At 36.7% G+C, this 24369-nt stretch overlaps 1 long non-coding RNA gene across 2 annotated transcripts in view; it reads right to left on the bottom strand.

Moving 5' to 3' along the window:
* Nucleotides 1-24340, bottom strand: part of LOC110349467 (uncharacterized) — a 102683-nt gene extending 78343 nt beyond the window's left edge. The window contains exons 1-2 of one of the 2 annotated variants that reach the window (XR_002395423.2): nt 24174-24340; nt 23706-23796 (exon numbers count right to left, since the gene is read on the bottom strand). This is a non-coding gene — a long non-coding RNA (uncharacterized LOC110349467). Of the gene's footprint in view, nt 1-23705 lie in introns of both variants that reach the window. The other variant, XR_015442554.1, reaches the window with a different exon arrangement.
* Between the last annotated feature and the right edge of the window lie 29 nt (nt 24341-24369).

Below are 24369 nucleotides of genomic sequence, written 5' to 3'. Positions count from 1 at the left end.
CTGTTGTCTCCTTCACTGTACTCTATCACTCAAACCAGTATCATACCAGGCAAGATCCAAGAGTGGAGCCAACAGAGACACCTCCCGCGAGGGAAAGTGATAAAGGATTTGTGATGATTCATCTGCCATATGAGTCAAGCAGAAACAGGCTGGTAATGCACAGATGCCTGAGGAACCAGCAAGGGTTCAGGTTTGAACATGCTCTAGAAGGAGTATTACAAGAACTTGTATGTTAAGAGCAGAAAATATCACTGAGACAATCAGCATACTTGAAGGTTAGATAATTATGGACAAGGACAGAAATGAAATGATTGATTTTTTGGCTATAGTAACATACTTTTAGTTGGAATCAAGTAAGCATGTTGTTCTATGTGGTACAAAAGGTTTTCTTTGTGTTCTGGATTATACATTTAACCTGCACACAAAGTCTTCACTGGCAACCTACAGAGCTTTCTCATTCTGCCTTTCTGACCATGCTACTCTTTGTTTTGTGACTCTCTTGAGATACCTGAGGAAGGCTACTTTATAAGGAAAAGAGATCATGATTTATTTTGGTTCCCAGATCTGGTCCAAGTGTAAGAGGCCACATCTGGTAATAACCTTCTTCCTACCAGTCTTAAGTTGGCACTGGTCACCACCATGGCAAGAGACAGCAAGCATGTGTTGTGGTCACTCTGTCTTCTTAAAAAGCCACCAATATTCCATCATGGAGCTCTACCCTGATGCCTTCACTGTTCCTAATCCCCTCCCAAAGTTTTTACTCCTAAACACATTGTCTGATTAAGTTTCCAATCTCTCAGTGCCTCACAATGGAGATGAAATGTCAATAATAAGAACTTTTGGGGGACACATTCAAACCACATCCACACCATAGCAATGACTATATTTTAAAGATTCTAAATTTTGAAGTATCTTCAATCTGTAAATATATCTGGGTACACACAGTCCGCCAACAGTACATAGCTCTCATTAGGATATGTCTCCTGTACTATTTGCTAATCGATAGACAAACAAAATAGTAGGAATGGATAATACCTGGTATAATAGGACAGACAATTAAGTGATCGTATCAGCAGTAAATCCCCTTCTCAGGCCAAAATAGAAGAGTTCAAAGCAAAATAGTGCAGGCAAAGCACTCACTCTATATAGTGAAGCAGAAATCTGTCATATCATTTGCATTACTTGTTTAAGTGAGAGTTGATACAATTACATTCTGGAGTTGTTGGAATTATTCCAGAAAATGTACACTATGTACATTGCATATAACAGTCATTCAAAAAAATCTTAGTAACCATTATTAATATTATACCTATTATAATTTTTGTGTGTGTGGTACCAGGGATTGAACTCAGGACCTTGAGCTTGTGAGGCAGTGAGGCGCCACTGAGTTACATCCCCGGCCCTACCTATTATAATGTTAATCCAAGTAGAGAACTAGAATGAAAGAATAAAACTCATAGGTGCAGTCTATAGATCTGGGTAAATCTTTGTTCTCCAGAACGTAGAATTCTAAAGAGAACAAAAAATAATATTCACATATAACTCATAGGATTACATAGGGTCTTAAATCTAAAAACACATTACAGCTTTCACCGAAATTTAATTTTAACATTGCCCATTGTATTTTTATACAGTCAGTTTTCTATTGCTATAGCAAAAAATCCTTGAGGCTGGAGAACTTACCAAGGGAGGCGTTGCGCAGTTTTGGAGGCTGAAGGTGTAATTAGCAAGGTGGGCTGTGGTGAGGGCCTCCTGGCAGACTGCGTCACAAGGTTGGGGGCCTGCACTAGGGAGAGGTCACAGTGAGACCAGAAGCCAGAGATGCAGGGAAGGGCTAGGCTTGCTCTGGAAAATAATCTTTTCTTGAGAATTAAGCAGGGTCCCACGAGAACTGAATTAATTTCTCCCAAGAACAGCACCCCAAAAACCTAATTCACTTCTCACTAGTCCCCAGTGAAACATCTACCACTTGTTTTCTTTTTGTAGCGATGGGGATTTAATCCAAGGCCTTATGCAAGTGCTCTACCACTGAGCTAATCCTCAGCTGCATCACTACTCCTCCTTAACATCACCACGTAGAGGGCCAAGCTTGTAACACCTGAGCCCCGGGGACACACTTACACTGATCCAAATCATAGCGATGGGGATTTGATTTTGCCAGTGTATCAGACAATACTTACGAGAGAAACCGACAGAACACAGGATATATATATATGAATTTACAAGATTAGCTTACAATAGCCACCCACAGGGTCCCATGAGGAGGAGTCCAGAGGGTCTCTCTGCAGACCGAAGGATTCAAAGTTCTGGAGCTCACTGTAGTGTCCTGTGAGGGTCTGTATCAGGAGGCTGAGGGGTCTGCACTGGACAGCGAAGAGAACTCGACCTTCCTCACTTCCCCTTTAGAATAGTCAGGCGAGGAGCAGGCCCAGGGCGAATCTCCCACGCCCTAAGGTTGGAATTTCCGAGTCCATTGGGCTAAGCTTCTGGTGCTCACTGTAGTGTCCTGTGGGGCTCTGTTTCAGGGGGCCTAGGGGTCTGCACTGGAAGGCGAAGAGAGCTCGACCTTCCTCACTTTCCCTTTAGAACAGACAGGCAAGGAGCAGCCCCAGGACGAATCTCCCACGGCCTAAGGTTGGAATTGCTGAGCCGACTGGGCTAAGCTTCTCTTAGCCAAACTTCTCAAGTCCACATGATCGATCCCTCAACCGTCACAACCAGCCTCTGATTTGAAAACTGTCTTTCAGTTGATTCATTTTGTACATACAAATTTAGAAAATACTGCTGTTAATAAAAATAGAAAAAAGTGCAGAGGATTTAAAAGTTCATGGAATAGATTTAAAAGTGAAATTTACTGGATATAATGACTAATATATGACTATTTCTTAATTATTCTCAGTAATGCCAGAAAAAATAGGGCTTAAAAGTAATGTGCTTAACATACAATATAGTACCACAAAAGGAAGTTCTCCATAGGTCAGTTTTCTTCTAAAATGAAAAAAAATATTTAAAATAAATCCCACTAGGGCCGGGGATTTAGCTCAGTGGTTCCTGAGTTTGATCCCTGGTACCAAAAAAAAAAAAAAAAAAAAAATCCCACATCTTTTACAGATTCCCTAAATCAGACATTGGTATATCACCAGAATCTATTCTCCTGATCTATTTACTCTTCCTCCTCCCAACTGGAATTAATATCTCCCTCACACTCCTTTGTGTTTATAAGGAGTATGCTGCATTCTCTTTTTTCTTTAAGAACTATTTTAACATTTTATTTGATATTTTATATAAGAGTTGTTTGTTTTTAAGCCTGTCTCCTCCATTTGTGAAAGGTGGAAGACACTGATTATATGTCCCAAAACATAAAACAAAAGGGTTTGTACAGAAGATATTCAATAAAATGGATGAAATTTATAATTCACATTCATTATCCAACCAGATTCTTCTTTAACCAAGAAAATACAGGTAATAATGTGAAGTAAAAATACCAGCTTTTGGGCACAAGTATTTCCACACAATTTCTACACATATTTTTATGCTCAGTTATGCAAAACATTTAGCCTTACGGGAGTATTTGTGACTAGCATTTATCCAAAAATACATCATCTAGTGTTTTAAGAAAGAATTGCAACTAGGTAATTTCTAGATTTTTTTTTCTCTTTGTACCTGGGATTGAACTCAGGTCCTTGAGCTTGTGAGACAGGTGGCAGCACCACTGAGCTAAATTCCCCAGCGCCATTTTCTAGATTTTTAAGCTAATGCAACTTCCAGTGGAGCCTGAGGACCAGCAGAATCACAGGTCCTGGGAACTCATTTGGAACAGAAATTAACTGGCTCCTCCAAAATTGCTTCAATGTAGGATGCAGGAATCTTGGCGAACTCTTCAAGTAATTCAGATGGATGCTAAATCTGAGAGATATCAATCTGGATACTTAGAAAATCTCCAAGTGAGAAAAGTATTTGGAGACCTTTTACTCTAGCCTCTGTTTATGGGATAAGAAAACTGAAGCCATGAAAGGAGAAGATATTTTTGGCAGAATCAAGATCACAATCAGAACTTCCAAATCCAGTGTTCCTTTTAACACTCCTAAAAAGTTATTTTTCTTAAACCTAAACAGAACAAAAGGACTTTGAATTAATACTATGAGTAACTTGGAATCCAAAAAATAGTCATCATTTTTGGCAAATCCTCAAGCTAACCAAAAGTACAAAGTAAAAAGTAGCACAGAAAGGTTGTAATGTTTAGCTCCTGGGAAGGAATCAGGAGTGTATGATCTTTCTATTCACTCTACCACTCAATCACTGCAAGTACACATATAATTATACAAGAGGGGGATTTCACACTAGATATTCAAATCTTATGATAAAGCCCTTTGTGACAATTAATTTCCATTTGATTGGCTTGGGAGCCACCTAAGGGCAGAGTAAAGCACACTTCTGAGTGAATCTGAGTGGGTTCTGAATGCATGACCTGGAATCTATATCTGAACCCTGGGCCTTTCCTCTCTGATGATGTTCTTCAGTTCTGATGTCATGAAGTGAGCAGATCTGTCCCTCCATGTCCCTCTGTCAATTTTTTTCCTGCAGTGGAAGTAGTCAGCCACGGACAAAAACTCTGAAACTATGAGCTTCAATAAACTTGTCCTCTTTTAAGTTGCAAGTGTCAGTTTTTGTCCAGTAACTGGAAAATGTGATGAACGTAGAAAACTGTTACCACAGAAGTGGGATCATATGGTTCAGAAGCCTTTGGAACTAGTTTGTAGGAAGAGTTTGGAAAGGTTTGAAACGCAGGCTAAAGAAGCCCTAGAATGTAGCAGCCAGAGCTTTATGGACAATTCTGGTCAGAATTGGAACAAAAAAACTGATAGGAAAGCAGACAATAAAAACCAGCCTCAGGATGTTTCAACAGGGAACAAGGAATAGTCTGTATGGGATTGATAAAAAAGTTTGTTAGCATTTAGTATGTATGCAGTCTGTCTGTACCTGGAGTTAACTTTGTGGGAGGTTTTATAACTACAACTTCAACTTATTTTATAGTTGTAGGGATATTCACATTACCTAATGTTTTCTTGAGTGAACTTTTATAATTAATGTCTTTCAATTTCTCCTTGTTACATGGCTTGGAAACTCTCAAAGCACTGAACTAAGACAGGGTTGGGGGCATCACAGGACCACTTCATTTTGTTCTCATCTCTCAGAAATCACTTTCCTTGTTTTCTTATGTACAGCAAGCCCCCAACTTACAAATGAGCTCCAGTCCAGGAGAACATTCATAAATTGGATTAGTTCATAAGTCCAACAAAGTGAATCTTGACACACACGTGCAGAGCAAGGCATAAAAAACCAAACATACAAAACCACTGTAAACTAGTTTTACTTTTACAGTTATCTTAAAATGTTGGTACATTACAACTGTAAATAAACTATTTTTATTTTTATAGTTACCTTAAAATAAGATGGACCCATGAGCTACTTCTGTGATTTGTTCGCATCTACAGATATTCATGATGCGAGATCTGTTCTTATCTGTGAAAGTCTGCAACTCGAATGTTCGTAAGTCGGGGACTTACTGTACAATACTTTGAAAAATATTTCCTAACATTTATACATTTTTAATTTTTTTCAAATGTATGGGTGAATCCTATACTGGTTTCCTCATCTTAGCCAGAACTGAAAGACATCCAACCATTCTTTTCATCAGCCTTTGCATGGTACATATTATCTCACGGTATATCTCTTCTCATGCTTTCACTTTTCTCCTCCTTCCTACTTAAATCCAGTATCTTGTAGACAGTAGAGAGTTGAACTATCTTCTTTTCAGTAACCCAACCTGACCTTCTCTGCTTTTGAATTATTGTATGAGTCATTTTACATTTCATAAAATCATCAATATGTACTAAGTTTAAATCCATAATCCTGCTATTTGCTTTCTAACCATTCTGCTATTAGCTCTCTGTAGTTGTCTCCAAATACCTGATTTAAAAAAAAAAAAACTTATAGGAAGAAAGGTCCATTGTGGCTCATAGTTACAGAGGAGTCAGTTCCATGGCCGGCCAGCTCAGAAGCAGAAACGTCATGGTGGAAGGGTGCACAGAGGAAAGCTGCTCCTCTCAGGGCCATTAGACAGCAGGGAGAGTGGGAATGAGCCAGAGGAAAGATGTATCCCTCAAAAACACATGCCTGTGACCCACTTTCCCTGACTAAACTCCACCTCTAAGCAAACCTTAGTTCCCTCATGATCTAGTCACCCCCATCTACTCCATCTGCGAACACTGCTGCTTTGAGACCAAGCCCTGAATACATGGGTCTTCAGGGGACTCAATATTTAAACCACAACAGTCCCATCTGCAGTTCTTTCCATTTGTCTGCCTTCTTTGGATACAGTAGTATTGTATTTTATTCCTGCTATTGACATACCAGTATTACTCACTCCTTTTATTTCATTGTTTAGTGACTGCTGTAAGTTTATGATATACATAAATAACACCATAGTCCACCTTCAAATAATATTCTTATGCTGACTTATTACTGAAGAACTATAAAATCATAAATCCATTTTCCTCTCATGTCCTTTGTCATACACATAATTCTTCTATTTTGTCATGTTTTATTCTACAGATACTTCAAACATCACAACACATGGTTATTATTTTTCTTTGTACACTTGTTGCTTTAAAGAATTTAAGAAATAAATTAAAAGTAAGATTATCTGTCTTCCATCTATTTACTCTTTCAGGTGCTTTTCACTGCCTAGTTTAAATCCAAATTTCCTTCTCATATCATTTTCCATCTGCCTGAAGAAGCTTCTTTTAATATTTCTTGTGCATATTTTCTGGCAATGAATTATTTCAGCATCATTAGTCTGAAAGTGTTTTATTTTGTTTTGGTATGTAAAGCATATTTTTATTGACTTAAGAATTACAGGTTGACCATGTTTTTTCTTAGTGTAAGGAAGCTGTTATTCCACTGTTTTGTGGCTTAACAGAAGTCTACTGTTACTCTTAATATGTTCCTTTGTAATGTGATTTCATTTCTCACTGTTATTCAGATTTTCTATGGTTCTCTGTAATTTGATTATAATGTGATTTGGCATATTTTCTTAATGATTTTATTGAGCTTTCTGAATCAGTGAGTTTATAGTTTTCATCAAATTTAGAAAATGTTTAGTCTTTATTTCTATAAATATTTTTATAACACTCCTGCCTTCAGACTTTTCCTTTGGAATTTCAACTACATGTATATAATAAGAGACTGTGATACTGGACATTGATTCCTGGTGAATATTTTTTAAAATGATTTTTTTCTCTCTGTGCTGGGCTGGAATAGTTTGCATGATTATGTCTGCAAATTCACCACTCTTTTCTTTCAAACAGCCTAGTTTGTTTTTAATTCTACACAGTATGTTTTTCATTTCAATGACTGTATTTTCATCTCTAGAAGTTTCAAGTAGGGTGCTTTTATTCCCATTTTTTTATAATTTCATGTTTTATTCTTCCTTGTTGAACATGTGGGTCATATTTTTAAGAGCTATTTATACATTATTGCTAACTATATCACCACTATTCTTTAAGTTATTGGTACATTTTAGATATACATAATGATCACATTCATCATAGGAAATTTGTACCTGTACATGATATATCTCAATTCTTGTTTTTTCCCATTCCCCTGGATCAATTTCTATTAGTAGAGTTTTTTCCTACTTGTGGATCATATTTTTCTGCATGTTCACAGAACATTTTTAATTCCAATTTTAATTGGTAATGAGGATTATAGTTACTATACCAATCTATTCTTTTATATTTCTTAAAATTTTGTTACATTTTGTTCTGGTATGCAACTTGTAATATGTAAATTTCATAATCAGTAAGTTATTTATAATCAGTAAGTTATTTATAATTTGGAATCTTCTTTTAAACTTTGTTATAGTGCATCTATAGTGTAAAAGGTGAACTTTCAAGTTCTGTCTTAAATGTCTTTGATCCTCACATGGCACCAAAGCCTAGGCAGTGAGTTCCCCTGCCATCCTCAAATACACCATCCTTCCAGTCATTATGAAAGGCTAGATGGTTTCCCTACAAGCTAGACCAGCTGTATTCCACGGGTCCTCAACCTAATGTGCATCACCCCATCATCAGCCCACAAAAATTTTCAAATAAGGCATTCACAACCTACCATGTGTACTAAAGGACACCCCATCATCCTGGTATTATAAAACCTGCTTCCCAGGGTCCCTACCTAGCACATGGTATCCACTGTTGAGTGGGGAGTATACATAACAAATAAACCACTGCCAATCTCTCTGTCCAATTTAGACATCCTGTGTTTATCCACTATTGAGGTAGGCGATCTGTCCTTCACTTCCAGGGAGGACAGGGTCATCAGAACAGTGTCCAAAGCAGCCTCCACTGTGGATCAAAGTAGCCCCACTACAATGAAAGCCTTCTGAGAATTCTATCTGATGTACTTTGTATTAGTTCATCTTTGCACATTTACTTAATTCCCAATCCTGTATAATTTGTAAGAACTGTTCTGCCTACTTAGGATAGTTCTCTCTGTGATCTTCATGCCATCTCCCTCTCACTCATGTATGTATCACTTCTCAGTTAAAGACCTGAGGGACTCCTCTGAAATCTCTGGAGCTTACTTTTTTGTGCAGTTTTCTTTCGGTAATCCCACTAGCAAATTCTCCGTCTCAGCAAACTCACTGCTTTCCTCTTCAACTTAGCAAGACCAACCACTAGGTTTCACTTTGGACTGCCGTACCTGTACTGCAATGTGAAAATTGCCTCTAATCAATAAGCCGAGAAAATCAGAGGGTTTACCTTGTTTGTTTCCCTTCTCTTTGGATCACTATCCTATTCATTGGTTGTTCAAAGTCGGAGAGATTTTTAACTTGTTTCTTTTTTGTTTTTTAGTAGTTGTTTAATGGCAACTGATATGAGTAAAATCGGGTGGCTGTAAATCATTTTCAACTAATTCAAGTTCAATAAAGATCTAATTAAAAATTTTAAAGTATATTTTTAAACAACTACTTATTTGCTCATAAATACTTTTACATATTTATTATATTTATTTTTCAAATAGAAATTCCCGAGGAAACTCTGAGAATTTTCTAGATGTACAAATGACTTACTTTAAAAAGATTTACTTTGAAACTCTGGAAACTGCCAATTCTGACCAGACGTATTGTTATTCTTGGCTATGGATCCCATTTTTTCCTAAATTCTGTCTTGCAGCTCTCTTGTCATCATATATGACAAGATAAAAATAAATTCCATGTATCTGATATTTGTAGCTCTAATCCCAACCCTGTTTCAGATCTCTTGCCAATCAACGCCAAATAGGTTGTTCTTTATAATTATCTTCACCATAAAATTATTCTGCTCAAAACTATTTCCAGTGCTTACTTCACAATGAAATCAGAACATAAAATATGTGAGCTATCTTATCTATACCACAAGACAAGTGTTACTTACTAACAGGATTATACTCTGCCTATGTTTTGAAGCCCTAAAGAAATTGCTTCCAACTTATTTTGCACTAATAGTATGGGCTAGAGAGTCAATGATATTAAACTGGGATATGTTTAGTTTATAGTTTTAAAAAAATCTACTTGTCAGTATTTGTTGCTTTAAGGGATAATTCTCACTTTTTGGCTTATCATTCACTATTTGCCAATGCTGCACTATAAATTTGTACCTGTGATATATGTAACACAGTGTACAAGAGTAGAAAATGCACTGTGTCATCCTTGTGTTTGAATGGTTAAGTGTATAAAAATCATGAGTATAGGGCAGTGGTGGCAAACCTATGGCATGCATCCCATTGCAGGCTGTTTGTATCACTGAAAGCTCCAAAAGGTTAGCCATCACTGGTATAGGGTATAAATGGATAGCCTAGTTAATAAGATTTATGTAGTAGTTGTAAACTGACTCATTTCTACAGAAATTGCATGGCCTTTTAAAGCAATATGAAGAAATTGTGGAAAAAGTTTTGAATACATAATTTATATAACTAAAGCCTCAACAAATTTTTCAAATCCAGATGAAGAACTGACATAGAACAAGACAGCAAATGGAAACCAAGAAAATGATACTCAAAACATATATTCTTTCTTAAATTCTCCTTCACAGAAAAATCAAATGTCTAAAGTTTATATGTTTTATAAAATTAGGTTAAAAAAAACACAAGAAAGTAAGAGTTCTAATCCAATAAACCAGAAAAAGAGAACGGCAGATGAAAAATAGGAAATACACAGATGAGAGGAACTAACAAAGATAACAGTTGAAATTTGTATCTTATGAAGAAGAAGTTAATAGCAGTATTGGAAAGGACAGGGGAACACAAGCAAACAGGCTGAGTTAAGGGGCACAGATGGCTTCCCTCTGACTGTATAAACACACAGAACATGCTGCGTGAAATTTAAAAAAATAGCTAATACAACTCTTAGCTTGAAAGATAGACAAGAAAACTCAAGAGACCATAAACATAGAAGTAAAGCAATAATACAAAAGGAAGGTGAAGCTGATGTTTTGGCCCGTGATGTATTTCAGTCATGATACAAAAAGAAAGTGACGCTGATGGCCCATGATGTATTTAACCAGATATTTCAGTCAGGGCAGGGATTCTTAAACAAATGAGAACAAAGAGTGACAAAATACCTAAACTGGAAAATTTTAACAGACTCTCTTAGAAACTGACAGTTAAGGCATATACAGTTGTTGTTTTTGGGGCGGGGGGGGCGGTACCAGGGATCAGACTCGGGACCTTGCACTCTCGCACTTGTGAGGCAGGCAGTGGCACTACTGAGCTAAATCTCTGGCCCAAAGCACATACAATTTTAAGAAGATTTGAACAACAAAATTAATAACTTAGAGAGGAATCAGGAAATGTACATTCTTTTCAGGTTCAAATGAGATCTTTTCAAAAGTTGACTAGATTCTGGGTCATCACATAGTCTCAACAGTTGCCAAAAAATTAAAAATATATAGACTACATTCTATAAAACTTTGCTATAAAATTATGAAAAGATAGCCTAAAAATAAACAAGTCAGGATCATACTAATAAATATCTGGGTATTTAAAAGAGCACAGTAGTAGATGTCAGAGAAAAACATCATAATGGACAGCAATTATTAATTATAATCATGAATTACAATTAAACTATCTTCTATGAAAATTTGTAAAATGTAGCTAAGGCAGTTTTTAGGGGGAAATAAAGACTTAATGTACATATATTACAAAGTAAGAATGAAGTATTAACAAGCTAATTATCCACTGAAGAACTTTTAAAAATAGGGTAATTCTAGAAATAGAAAAGAAAAGAATAAAACTGAGAGTAAATATAAATTAATATAAAAATAAAACATGTCATAAAATACACCAATTATTTTTTTTAAATTGTTAAAATAGAGAAATCTGTAACAAATATGAAGGACAAGGAAGAAGGAACCAAGAGGGAGTGAGAAAATGAGCGGAAGAGAGAGACAGACGCTGGTAAACCAGCTGTCTCTCTGGCGAGAATGAGGTCTCTAGTTGCAGAGGTTTCTGATTATCATAGTGCAGATATTCCCATCCTTGCTGATTCTTTTTATTTTTTTTTAACATTTGTTCAGCCTTTATTAAAATGGTACAGAGCCAGTAGCTCCTAACATATTATTTTCTTGGTGAAGAGTTGTCTGTTTTAGTTTTTAAAATTTTATTTTATAAGCACATGTTTCTATAGCATGCATCTGACAGTCATCTTGGGGCGTGGTTACATGTACAGATTACAGCTTGAATTTTTTTTTCCCCTACCCCTACCCTCTCCCTCTCCCCTCCTCCTCTGGTTCCTCAATCGCCTTTTTCATACCTGTTGATACTATTTGTCTTAGCACATGTTATGGCATATATAGTTTACAGTGATTGGAGTTATTAGGACCCTGCACGTGGCCCATCTTTATTCTTCTTATTTCCTCTTCCCCTCCTCATCCCTCTCCTTGTTTCCTTGGACCTTTTCCCTATTGGATGAGATCTGTCCTCTTGTCCCTTTCTAACTATCTTTGATCATTTTCTTTGTTTGTACTTTGCCTCACTCAAATGAGGGATACCATATGGTATTCAAGCTTGTGGGTCTGATGTATTTCACTCAAGATTTTGTTTTCCAGGTGCATTCGTTTTCCTACAAATGTCTCAAATTTGTCATTCTTTGTAGCTGAGTAGTATTCCATTATATATAGATAACACATTTTATTTATTCAGTCATCTGTTGATGGGTATATGGCTGCTTCCAGGATTTAGCTATTATGAATGTGCTGCTATAAACATTGTTATGCAAGTATCATTGTAGTATGATAACTTAAGCTCTTTGGGGAAGATATGCAGCAGGGGGATAACTGGGTTGTATGGAATTTCTAATTTCAGTTCTTTGAGGGATCTTCATACTGATTTCCATAACAGTTGTGCTAGTTTGCATTCCAAGGAAGGTTCTTTTTTCACCACAGCCATACCAGCATTTGTTATTGTTTGATTTCCTAATGATTCTCATCCTTTCCAGAGTAAGGTGGAATCTTACCATTGTTTTAATTTGCATTAAATGGCCAGGGATGTTGAACATTTTTCATATATTTGTTGACCATCTGATTTATTCCTCTGTGAAGTATCTGTTCATTTCTCTAGCCCATTTCTTAGCTGGGTCTTTAATTTTAGATGGTTTAATTTTTTTGAGTTCTTTGTATATTCTGGATATTAGTTCTCTGTCTGAGGATTAGCTGGCAAAGTTTTTTTCCATTCTGTAGGTTGTCTTTTCACTCTACTGATCGAATCTTTTGTTGTTCAGAAGCTTTTTAGTCTGATATAATTCCATTTGTTGATTCTTTCTCCTATTTCCTTGTGAAAGGCCTCCTCAGGAATAGCCAGTGGTTGGATGAAGCAGTGATCTCTTATATCTGGTATGGAGCCCTCTTGGTAAGACTGTCCATCGTCCAAGGAGCTGCCCATCCTTGCTGATTCTAATCTAGCAACATAGTGTCACTGACTACATTGGGAAGAGATGCATAGCCAGCACCATCATACTCTGGAGAAATCTCAGATACATAATGATAAAAGAAATAGGAGGCACAACACAGTAAAATTTTAAAACATTATAATGAATTTTCTGAATAACTATTAATTTCAATTAAACAGACAAAATAGTCACTTCTTTGAGAACATAACTTGCCAAAGATAACAAAAATAGATCAAGATAATGAATAGTATAAAATCCACTCCCTACTTAACAAAACACATACACTTATCAGATTTTATAAATGGATTTTACCAAACCTGAAGGTGGTTCTTAAAGTCTCATCCTCAGAACAAAAGCACCAGCATCACCTGAGAACTTGTTAAACATGCAGATTCTAACATTCTGGTTCATCCCTACCAAATTAGAAACTCTAGTGTGAGGCTGATGAATATGTATAAGGATTTATACTGAGGTATGAGAATTACTGTTTCAAGGAAAAGATCAACCCAAAATCACTCAAAGTATTTTAAAGGATAAAGAAAGAAGAAATTTCCCTGTGATCTCATTTTATGACACTAATTTAGCCTTCACTCCAGAATCAGACATAAATACAGTAAGAGAGGGAAATTATAAGCTGATGTCACCTGCAGTATAAACCCTTCAAACAAAATATTAGCAAATGAAGACCACTAATGCCTCTGTGCACGTGTGTGTGTGTGTGTGTGTGTGTGTGTGTGTGTGTGTCCATGTCTGAAAGTAACATGACTATGTTGGGAATATCCCATGGGGTGTACTCCATGACTATGTGGGGACTATCCATACCAAAAGAAAGCTTTTCTATTGGGAAATCCATTACAGCAATTTGCCACACTAGCAAATTTGAAGAGAAAGACCTTATGATGATCTCTATAAGTAGAGAAGACATTGTTAATACTTCCATACCCAAATATGATATTATAAATCTAAGCAAGGTAAAAATGGAAAAGTATTAACTTGATTAAAGCTATCTATTAAAGACCATCAATATTTTTGGTGAGATTACAGATATATTCTTTCTAAATTAAGGAAAAGACAAGTATATCTGCTACTAGCAGTTATATTTAGCATTATACTAGAGGTGCTAGAATGTGCAGAAAAATAATGAAAATAAATGAAATTGATATGAATTAGAAAAAAATATGAGTTTATTCTTAGGTGATACTACTGTGAATACACAAATTCAAGATACTTTGTGCACAAATTAATAAATTCAACAAGATTGCTAACTATATGATCTCTATACAAAAATCAATAGGATTCTCTCCAATAGCAACAGACTGCATTCACAATAACTGTAAAGTTTTTAAGTCACCAAGAAATAAACTTAACAAAACAAACAACATATACACCTTTAATGATTTAGTGATATAAATCCTAAAAAGAAAGTATAGTATAATATGTTTGTGTACATGGTGATTTAATATTTTAAAACTTTCATTTCTTTCTAAATTAAATTTGCCGTTTGGAAAATAAAAAAATAGAGAATACCCACTTAAATTTAAACTTCAAGCAAATAAAGAAAATCTTTACAGTATCAACATGTCCCAAATATTATATGGGACAAATATATACTAAAAATGATTTTATAATATTTTATGTATTTATCTAAATATATTCCTATTGGCAAATAGAAAAAAATGATATACTAAATACAAAGGGAAACACTTATACTAAGTTATAGCATAGGATACACACTTATGCATCTATTAAATATCTACATGAACACTGAAACCTAGTCTCTGTATAAAGACAGATCTAAAGTCAGCTTCCATGTTCACAGGCTCCCCATCCATGGATCCTACCAATGTAGTTAGGTTCACAATACTTGCATCTGTACTGAACATGGATAGACTTTTTCTTGTCATTGTCTCCTAAACAATAATAATCACATAGAACTAGGCATTATAAACATTCTACACATGATTTGAAGTGTACTTGAGGATGAACATAGGTTACATGCAAACACTGTGTCATTTTATGGTATTGAGAATTCACAGGTACCCAAGATACATGAGTGGGTTGGTGCCCTACAATTGATATTCATCAGACACTGAAGAATGCCGTACAATTTGTTGTTTATCTGACCCTCAAATTAAACTGAGTATCCTGTATTTTATTGGTTATCTCTATGCCAAATTAATCTATCAATCTGGTATAATCCAATTCAATCCAAACAGAATTTTTCATGGATATCAAAATAACCCTCAAAGTCATATGGAAATACAAAGTATGTAATATACAAATTTGAAAATAGCTTTTCAAGAATAATAGGAAAATTTTTTCTGTATGCCTGTATAATTAAAGAGACATTTCTAAGAAGTCTAATTCAAAACAAGGAAGTATGTAAAGGTAAATTCAATTTCCCACCTCAAAACTCAGATTATACCTGTAAAGGCCGACTGATTCTTTTCAGGTGGCAACATGAGGACAAAGTGAATCCTCATATAACCTTACTTTATATTCTCTTCTCTTTATATCAGGAATCAGATTGCCTTTGAGTTGAGGCAATAAAATATAATAGAAAACCACTGTGTTTTGAATGAGTGGAGACAGTCATTTGACCTCAATGTCCACATTCCAGGTGTGGTCTGCTCTTATCTGTACCCGGTATCTCATGAGAATAGTAGCCCACATAGGTAGGGTAGGTAAGATGGCAGGATCAATTTATGCTTCTATCCTGATAGGTAGGTGAAAGCCAGGAACAGGAAATTTTGGGAAAAAAACATACTTTTGTAAAAATTCAACCATGGGTAGATCCAATTAGGGTTCCTTAGGTACAAGAAACAGAAATCAACCCAGTGTAACAAGCCCAAGAAATGTAGAGGAGGATTTCAGAATAATCCTAGAGTCTGTCTAAAGGTCAGGAAACAAAATATATCTGGGGAGAATAGACACTAATGGACGGTTATAGTCAGTAGGAATTAATCAGCACCAAACGCTTTTTCCACTCTTGTGTATTCCATAGGAGCATCAAATGCTAAGGAGAAGAAAGCATCTGATTGGTATAGCTTGGGTCACATGTCCATTCCTTGGCTAGGAAAAATGAGGACATCTTGATTAACAGTTTCACGGCTATCTTCTATAATGAAGGAAGAGTTTTCGCAATGTCAATTCATGGCACCATTTCAAAAGGAGGGGAAATGGATTTCTGGCATACAGAAAGAACAGATGCCCACTGTATGACTGAATAGCACATATTTGGGGAAAGCACCAATGTACAGCAAGGTTATACTGCCAGTCTAATGTTGGTACAAGACCATGCTCTTCCTCCTTCTCCTTCTTCTTCTTTTAAAGGAAGAATTCGCTTAAGATGAATTATTCTGGGAAGTGGTTCACAGTAGACAAAGAAATGAGATGGAAAAAAAAAAAGAAATGAGATGGGGTCATGTTTTTGTTTTTGTTTTTTTGGTACCGGGAATCGAACTTGGGACCTTGTGCTTGCGAGGCAGGCAGCGGAACCACTTAGCTAAATCCCCAGACTGATGGGCTCATGTTTTGATAAGCAAGAGGCTTCTTCACTCTCTGAGGTTGGAGGCATTTTGTGGGCACGAAGGTGTCATTCTAGAGCTGCCTTTGACGGTAGCATTGCTGAGACTGTCCACTATTTAAGTCACAATAACCATGAAGAAACATAAGCTACTTTCTGGAGGAAGCAGAATCCATTACAGCGCAGATTCCAATGATGTCCAAGGAGGTAGTTCTGAGCGAGTAGTGGGTAGTGGATGTATGAATAGCAACAACAACAACAACAACAACAACAACAAACCCACCTTTCATACTGAAAGACAAGCAGAATAAATTCATCTCGATTGCAGATGAAACAGTTTGCTTGGCTCAAGATCAGAATAAGCCTTCACCAGTGGCAACCAGAAGAGAATCCGTGGCCGGCATAGTGACTCTGGAGAATCAGCAGCAATATAGCAGCATAGCACAGAAGCGAGATGAGAACAGGGGAGTGACAAAAAGCCCTTTTCCACAGCTACATATGTACCCTACACACTTACTTAAATCAACTTAGCCATTCTTGCACAAAAATCAACATAGAAAAACATTAAGAAGAAAACAGAAAGTCATATATAGTGCTTATATATAATAAAATATATTTCACTTGGAAAATATGTGCTACTAATATTTTCTGATGTCTTCCTTTCCCTTTTAATTTGTTTAAAATGGTTTTGATGTATAGAAGCTTTCCATTTTATGGTATCAAACATATCCTTTTCCTCATTTCTTTTATGCTTAAGGAAGTAATTTCCCTGTAAAAGACCAATGCAATGAATCTATATTTCAATTTTATGTATTTTTGTGGTATCAAGGACCTTGTGCCTATAAGCCTTTTAATTTGTTTTAAAAACCTTGCTACAGACAGTGCACTATTGTGTATGGGCGACTTGGGTTAGGCTGTATGATCTTTGTCCTAGTTAGGAAACCCCATACAAAGTACTATTCATCAGCATGTAGTGCAAAGACCACATGTACGGTAGCTGATTTAAATCTGATTCTCACCAGAACTTTGATTAATCAGTATATGAATGATATAAACGGGATTTGGTTGATGAAATGGGGTTTTACAGGTAAAATTAATGGCATTTCAAATATATACACTGCATAAAAATATTTCAAAGACAATATGAAATAGGAAGAAAAGGTCCAAAGGGGAAGGGGGAGTGGGAGGGTAAGGGAAATAAGGGAAAGGAATAAATGAGATAAGGAAAAAATGGAAACGAAGTCTTTGTAAATAGGGAAGGGTGGAGGGGTTGAAAGGAGGGCAGGGGAATAGGGAAAAAACAAAAACCAAGATACACCATGTAAAGGTACAAATTCCCAATGATGAATGTCATCATATTGTATACCTAAAATGTACCAATAAACTTAATGAATAAAAAATATTTCAAAGATACTTTCTACTTTTCTGTCAAAGGCATTTAAGAATCCAGGGAGCTCTCTACCATGTTCACTTTGAGAAGGTACCAAGACTTGACCTACTGAGATTGTTCTGTCTTCTAATGGTTATAAATGTGGCTGAAATCTGGTCTTGGAATTGTTCTTTTTACAACCTAGGAGAGAGGCTGTGAGAAGTAGTTTGTTCTCAGCTCTAAGCTCTAAGCTGTGGAGTTTACTATTAACTGGCATAAACAACCCAAGAGCTGTAGAGAGGCAAACTGGCTTAGGACAGTTCACAAGACTCCATTAGTTACCTGTATTTTCTTCTCATTTATTTCACAGTTTCATCTTTTCTAACTCTTAACCTACCTAGAACTCTAAATCTCATGGGTACAGGAGTAAAGCCATTCATTTTAAATACATGAGGCCAGCTGGCATAAAACAGGTGGTGGGATGAGCATGCCAAACTGCAGAGAACCAGGGGCACTGTCCCTCCTCAGTACCAAATGCTGCCATCTGGGAATGCGGGTCCAGGATTGTTACATATTCTGATACACTTTTTCTTCCAAATTTTTCCCAAAAATTATTTGTTGAAAGCAGTATTGTTAAAATTTTATCTTCCTTCCACTAAACACTATATGAGGTTAACCCACTGATGGTGCATTCTTCTACCAATCCCATATTATTTTTATAATAATAAATTCCTGCTAGTTTCGTTTCTTCAAAAATACTTTAATGAACATGAGACAAATTATACTGTTTCAAAACTAGCATCCCTCAAAAGATACTGTTTTCCAAAATTTTCTTGCCTATTACTTCCTGTACATTGAAAATAATTAAGAAGTCTTGTTCACATCTGAGTTAGATAGCTTTCTGTTGTTGAGACAAAGTATATGACACAGACAGCTTAAAAGAGGACAGATTTGGCTTATGGATTCCGTGGTTTCAGTCCATGGTTAGCTGGCTCCAAGGCAGAAATATCAGGGTGGAAGGGTGTGGCAGAGCACAACTGCTCACTTCATGGCAGCCAGGAAGCAGAGAAAAGAGATGAGCCACAGAAAAGAGCCCTTCAATGACACATACACAGTGATCTACTTCTTCCAACTGTTCTCCAACTCCCAACAGCACATTCCATGACGCCCCAGTTCTGAATGCATGAGCATTTTGGGGGGCATTTTTTAAAAAATTAATTTTATTGGTACGGTAGGTATACAATATAATGACATTTATCATTGGAAATTTGCACCTTTACATAATCTCTCTAGGTTCTTATTTTTTCCCCATTCCCCTGCCCTCCCTTTAACCCCTCCATCCCTCCCTATTTACAAAGATTTTGTTTCCATTTTTCATTTTCTCATATTAATTCCATTCCCTTCTTTCCTTTCCCCTACCCCTCCTACTTCCCCTTCCCCTTTTCCCCTTCTTCCTATTTCACATTATCTATTTTACCTTTTAGTCCTTATTTACACTTTCAGTTTCTCACACTAGAGAAAGTATTTGGTATTTACACGTGTGGCCCATTTATTTCACTTAGGAGTATCGCCTCAATGTGCATCCATTTAGCTATAAATGTCTCTAGTTTCTTGTTCTTTATGGCTGAGTAGTACTCCATTTTATAAAAAACCGACTCTTTATCCAGTCTCCAGTTGATGGGCAATTGGGGTGCTTCCAAGTTTTAGCTATTACAAATTGTGCTGCTATGAACATGGGTGCACATATATCACTGTGGTATAATTCTTTTGATTATTTGGGAAAGATACCCAGCAGGGGAATAGCTGGGTCAAATGAGGTATCTCCATACTGATTTCCACAGTGGTTGTACCAGTCTACATTGCTACCAGCAGTGGAGTAGTCTTCCTCTTTCCCTGGGAGACATTTTTGATCCAAACCATGACACCAAGTTTGGCAGTACAAACTATATAAGTTGACCCAGGAACTGTTTTAAATTGTACTGATTCCTGGGCATACATTGTTGTAATTCAGTTTTAGGTTCTGGGGCTAGAGTAGGAAATTCAGAACTAGTAAAAAAGAAGACACCAGTGATCATACTTAGCCACAAAAAAAGCAAAATTGTACAGTATACTGTTTTCTAAAGGAGTTTTGCTTTAAAAAGCATGTATTATTTGATTACTATAAGATGAGTAACATCAAATGATAGGACGGTAGCAAAATCTTCAGTGAAAATGCAAGTTTGCTTCCCAAAACCCTGTTTTGGTTTTCTGTTCATCTGCTACCTGTAATCATTGATTCATTCCTTGATCTGGTTTGTTTTGTTTCCAGACATATGAAAAATTTAGGTATATACCTAGCAAATGATTGCTGGTATACAGAAAGAAATCTAGCTTAGAGTTGGTACATGAAATAGCCCCAATTTGTTGATCTCAGAACCCATTTAAAAATCTTGAAAAAGTACAAAAGACTGCAAAGTTCTTTTATTTGTATGTTAATATTTACTAAATGAGAAATTAAAACCGGAAAGTGTTTGAAATATTAGTTCATCTAGAAATAACAGACTCAAGTGCAGGGGGTTTAGCTCAGTGGCACCGTGCCTGCCTGGCAAGCACAAGGACCTGAGTTTGATTCTAAGTACCAGAAAGAAAGAAAGAAAGAAAAAGAAATAATAGACTCGGGAATTAATGTAAATATATAAGCAATGATAAATGACTTCAAAACAAAGATGACTGAATGAAAACAATGGCTTTATTTTACATTTTGCAAGTCACTTCAAATTCTCATACCTGCTTCTACATCTAATCTTTTCTACACTGTACATCAGGTAACCTCTGGAAAACGCCACTGTGTATCTGAAAATGCACCTGAACAAGGCAACTAGAAACTTAGTATAATTATGGAAATAATTTGCCCCTCGAAGACCCTCTCCCAAGGTCACAAGGATCCAGGGATCACAAGACAACATTTTTTTGTTTTTTGGTACTGGGGATTGAACTGGGGACCTTGCATTTGTGAGGCAGGCGGCGGCACCACTGAGCTATATCACCGGCCCCAACAAGGCAATATTTTGAAAGTCACTCCTCTAGGTTAGCTAAGTCAATTGTTTTCAACATTCTTAATTTTCTCATGCACATTTTCTTGGACATCTTCAGATATTAAGTAAACAAGAGTAGTCCTTTAGCCTTAAGCAAAATTAATAACAGAAGACAATTTTGAGAGTCAGGAAGATTGCGGAGGGAAGAGTGGGCGCCTGGAAGGCATGTGTGGTAATCATGAAAGCATTTCATGAGCTGGTAGGAAACAGAGGGTGAGTTATAAATAATGGGAATTCCCAGCAGTCTGTGACACTGCTTAATCTTTGATTCAGTCAATAAAAATAAAATTTCAGTGACAGAAACACAGTTATAGAGGTATCTGTAATCTGTTAAGACTCTGATTTCCTTAAGTAAATGATTTGAAAGTTTGGGCATTTATCAATTACTGGAAATCAATTACTTTAAAAGTTTTTATAATGTTGAGAGATGCTATCTTTTCTTTCCAGTGGCTGGTAGAGGTGAGATGTTTAGTATTCCATACATTAAATTCTTCTCTTAAATACAATTACTGGACAAATACTGAGAAGTTCACTTTTTATTTATTTTTGTCATTCAGTATATAAATACATGTTTATGTACACACATACACATTCTCCTGTGTGCACATATTGATTCATTCATTCGACAGATACTTACAGAGAGTCATTTTAAATATGGTAGGCACTATTTATAACAATGGGGATACAAAATGGAACATAAATTCCTGTTCTTATGAGTCTTGTTTTAGCACAAAGAGAAACACAAATATGTTAAACAAATCATCCATTAGATTGTAGTAAAGGTTAGAGAGAAAATACCAAGAAGTAAGAAATTTTGGGAAAGGGCAATATCAATATGATTTAAAATAGGGTGGGCATGCTGGGCATAACGGGGCACACCTGTAAACCCAGCACTTGGGAGGCTGAGGAAGGAGGTTTGCTGGGAGAGTTCAAGGCCAACTTGGCCTATATATTTAGTGCAAAGTCAGCCTGAACTACATAGGAAGACTGTCTCAAAAAAAAAAACAAAAACAATAAATAGGGTGATAAGTGGAAGACTGAAAGGTGGTATTTGAGCACGGATGGAGAGACCAAGCCTTCATGGAAAAGTGTTCAAAGAAGAGGAAACAGCACCTGTAAAGAATATGAGGTTGGGACCTTGTGTGGTGTTTTGTAGGAACACAAAGCTGAGTGGGCAGTCTGTGACGTCAGGTAATGAAGAGGACCTAAAAGCTACAGTAAAAGGGCTTTTGTTTTTATCTTGTGTTGGGAAGCCATGGGAAACACTGAATACAGTGTGGTATGACCTTATTTCCCTTTTCATAGGTATATGTGGGCTTCAGTGGTGAGAATACAACAGTTCCTGGGTTACTGTAATAATCCAAACAAGACAATGCAGATTGTGGTAGAGGAAGTTAAGTGAGACGCTGGATGTATTCTGAAGGAAGAAGCGTAATTGTAAAATTGTAAAATTTATATGAGACATTAGAGAGGATCTACAGATGGGTTTTGACAAAGAAAAATGGAGCCGTCTACTGAAATAACAAAGAATTGTGGGTGTGAAGAAGGGCTGAAGCCAAGAAGGGCATTTTATGTCTATCTCTGTGGATTCGCTGGCATCTTTGTGCAGCTTTGTATGCTTGATGCTGTTTAGACCCTGACTATCTCTCAAATGCTCAGGAGCTGAAGGCTTGACCCCTAACCACGGTGCTTTGGGGAGGCAGTGGAACCTTTTAGGGACTGGCCTTGAGGAAGGAAGTTAGGTCATTGGGGGTATGCCTCAGAAGGCATATTAGGAACCAAGACTCTCTCCTCTTTTGTCTCTGCTCCCCAACCACTGCAGGTAGTCAGGCCTCCTCTGCAACACACTCCCATCATGAAACACTGTGCTGCCACAGGCCCAAAGCAACAGTCAAGAGACCATGGAGTGAAACTCCTAAATCCATGAGCCAAATAAACTCGTTCCACTTTAAAAGTTTAGTATCTCTGCTATTTCGTCACAGTAACAGAAAGCTAACAGATGGACAGATACAATATAACTTTTTAGACAATCTCTCCTAAACATGCACTTAGAACAACTGAGCTGCAAAAAAATTTTCCTAAAAGGACCAGGAAATAACTCTGTGTTCTGATACAAGCTCTATCTCAAACTCTTTAATCAAGTCATTTAACCTTGTTTTATCTGTTTCCTAATGGGTAAGATGAAGAGATAGAGTAAAAGAACCCCTACAGTCTGTGCTTGAATTCAAATCCCAGCCTCTGTAAGATGGTAATAGTGATAGGATCTACTCATAGCTTATTGTGAAGTTTAAATGAATGTATACGTGTAAAGCATGTGCATGGACCATTGGTCATTAGTATTATCTTTTCAAGCTGGAATCTCTATAAATTAAAATTTTGTTATTTATTTGTTTACAAGTTATGTGGAAGAGTAAAACTGGGTGGCTAAGAAGAGGCCAAGACAGGGAACTAAACTAAAACTGGAGGACATACATATTACGTTACAGCAGTCATAGAAGCTATATAAAAAACAGTAATGCCTACATTAGAAAACATCACTGAAATACACTGCATCCTTCAAGAAACTGGTTTGTATATTGACATACATGAATAAGGACCCTAAGATAAATTGATTTAAGAGGAACAAAATAAAATGCACATATTTTTGTACATTTAAAGGCACTGAAAATTTCTAATTTTGAATGAAATATCTGACATCTCAAAATGTGACCCCATTTCAAGAACCTAGTTAAGGAAATGCTGTTATGTTACCTTTTAAGTTAGAAAGGCACGCTCTTCCATCCTTTTCAGTTTACTACGAATTATGAAAAGTTACTCAGTTCTGGAAAAGGCAGTATACATGCTGAAACGAAATGGACAATTCTGTTAAGAGTTTTGATGTTTAAAACTGGTGTGCCATCAAAAATAACTAATTCCTTCAAATTTTAGATTCTTATTTATACTAATTCATTTTTTCCTCCAGCTTAATGCCCTACTGTGTTAAAAATGGATTCAAAAGGACAATAAAATCCATTTTTCCTCAGTTAAATCGCTTAACCAGTCAGAAAGTGAAAAGAATTGCCACGTCCTGGAGGACTTCTGTCTTTACCTTTTTTTTTCTTTTCACTTTTTTTTTCTGAGAGAATACTTTTGCAAAGGGCTGTTTAACCCAAAACTAAGTTGGGCGCCCAAGGGCATTGGGGGGGTAGTGTCACAAAGCCGGGGTTTTGAGCACCACACCTTCCTGGTTCTACGTAGGTCTTACTTCCTGCACCCCAAATCTCTCTCTGGTGCGCTTGCCTACTGCCAGGGCCTCCCGCCCCAGTTCGTCGGCGGACAGCAAACTGGAAGACCTTGGGTCTACGGACACGAACCACGTAGAGCACTGCGCGCAGCCCAAGAAGCGGGGCACGGCTGCGCATGCGCATGCGCTGGC

The sequence above is a fragment of the Heterocephalus glaber genome, unplaced genomic scaffold (assembly GCF_053883595.1).
Source record: "Heterocephalus glaber isolate CG9 unplaced genomic scaffold, H.glaber_assembly_v1.0 deba00001550, whole genome shotgun sequence".
In the NCBI taxonomy this organism is placed as follows: Eukaryota; Metazoa; Chordata; class Mammalia; order Rodentia; family Bathyergidae; genus Heterocephalus; species Heterocephalus glaber.
The sequence above is the reverse complement of the archived record's forward strand: the minus strand, read 5'-3'. Positions and strand labels throughout refer to the sequence as shown.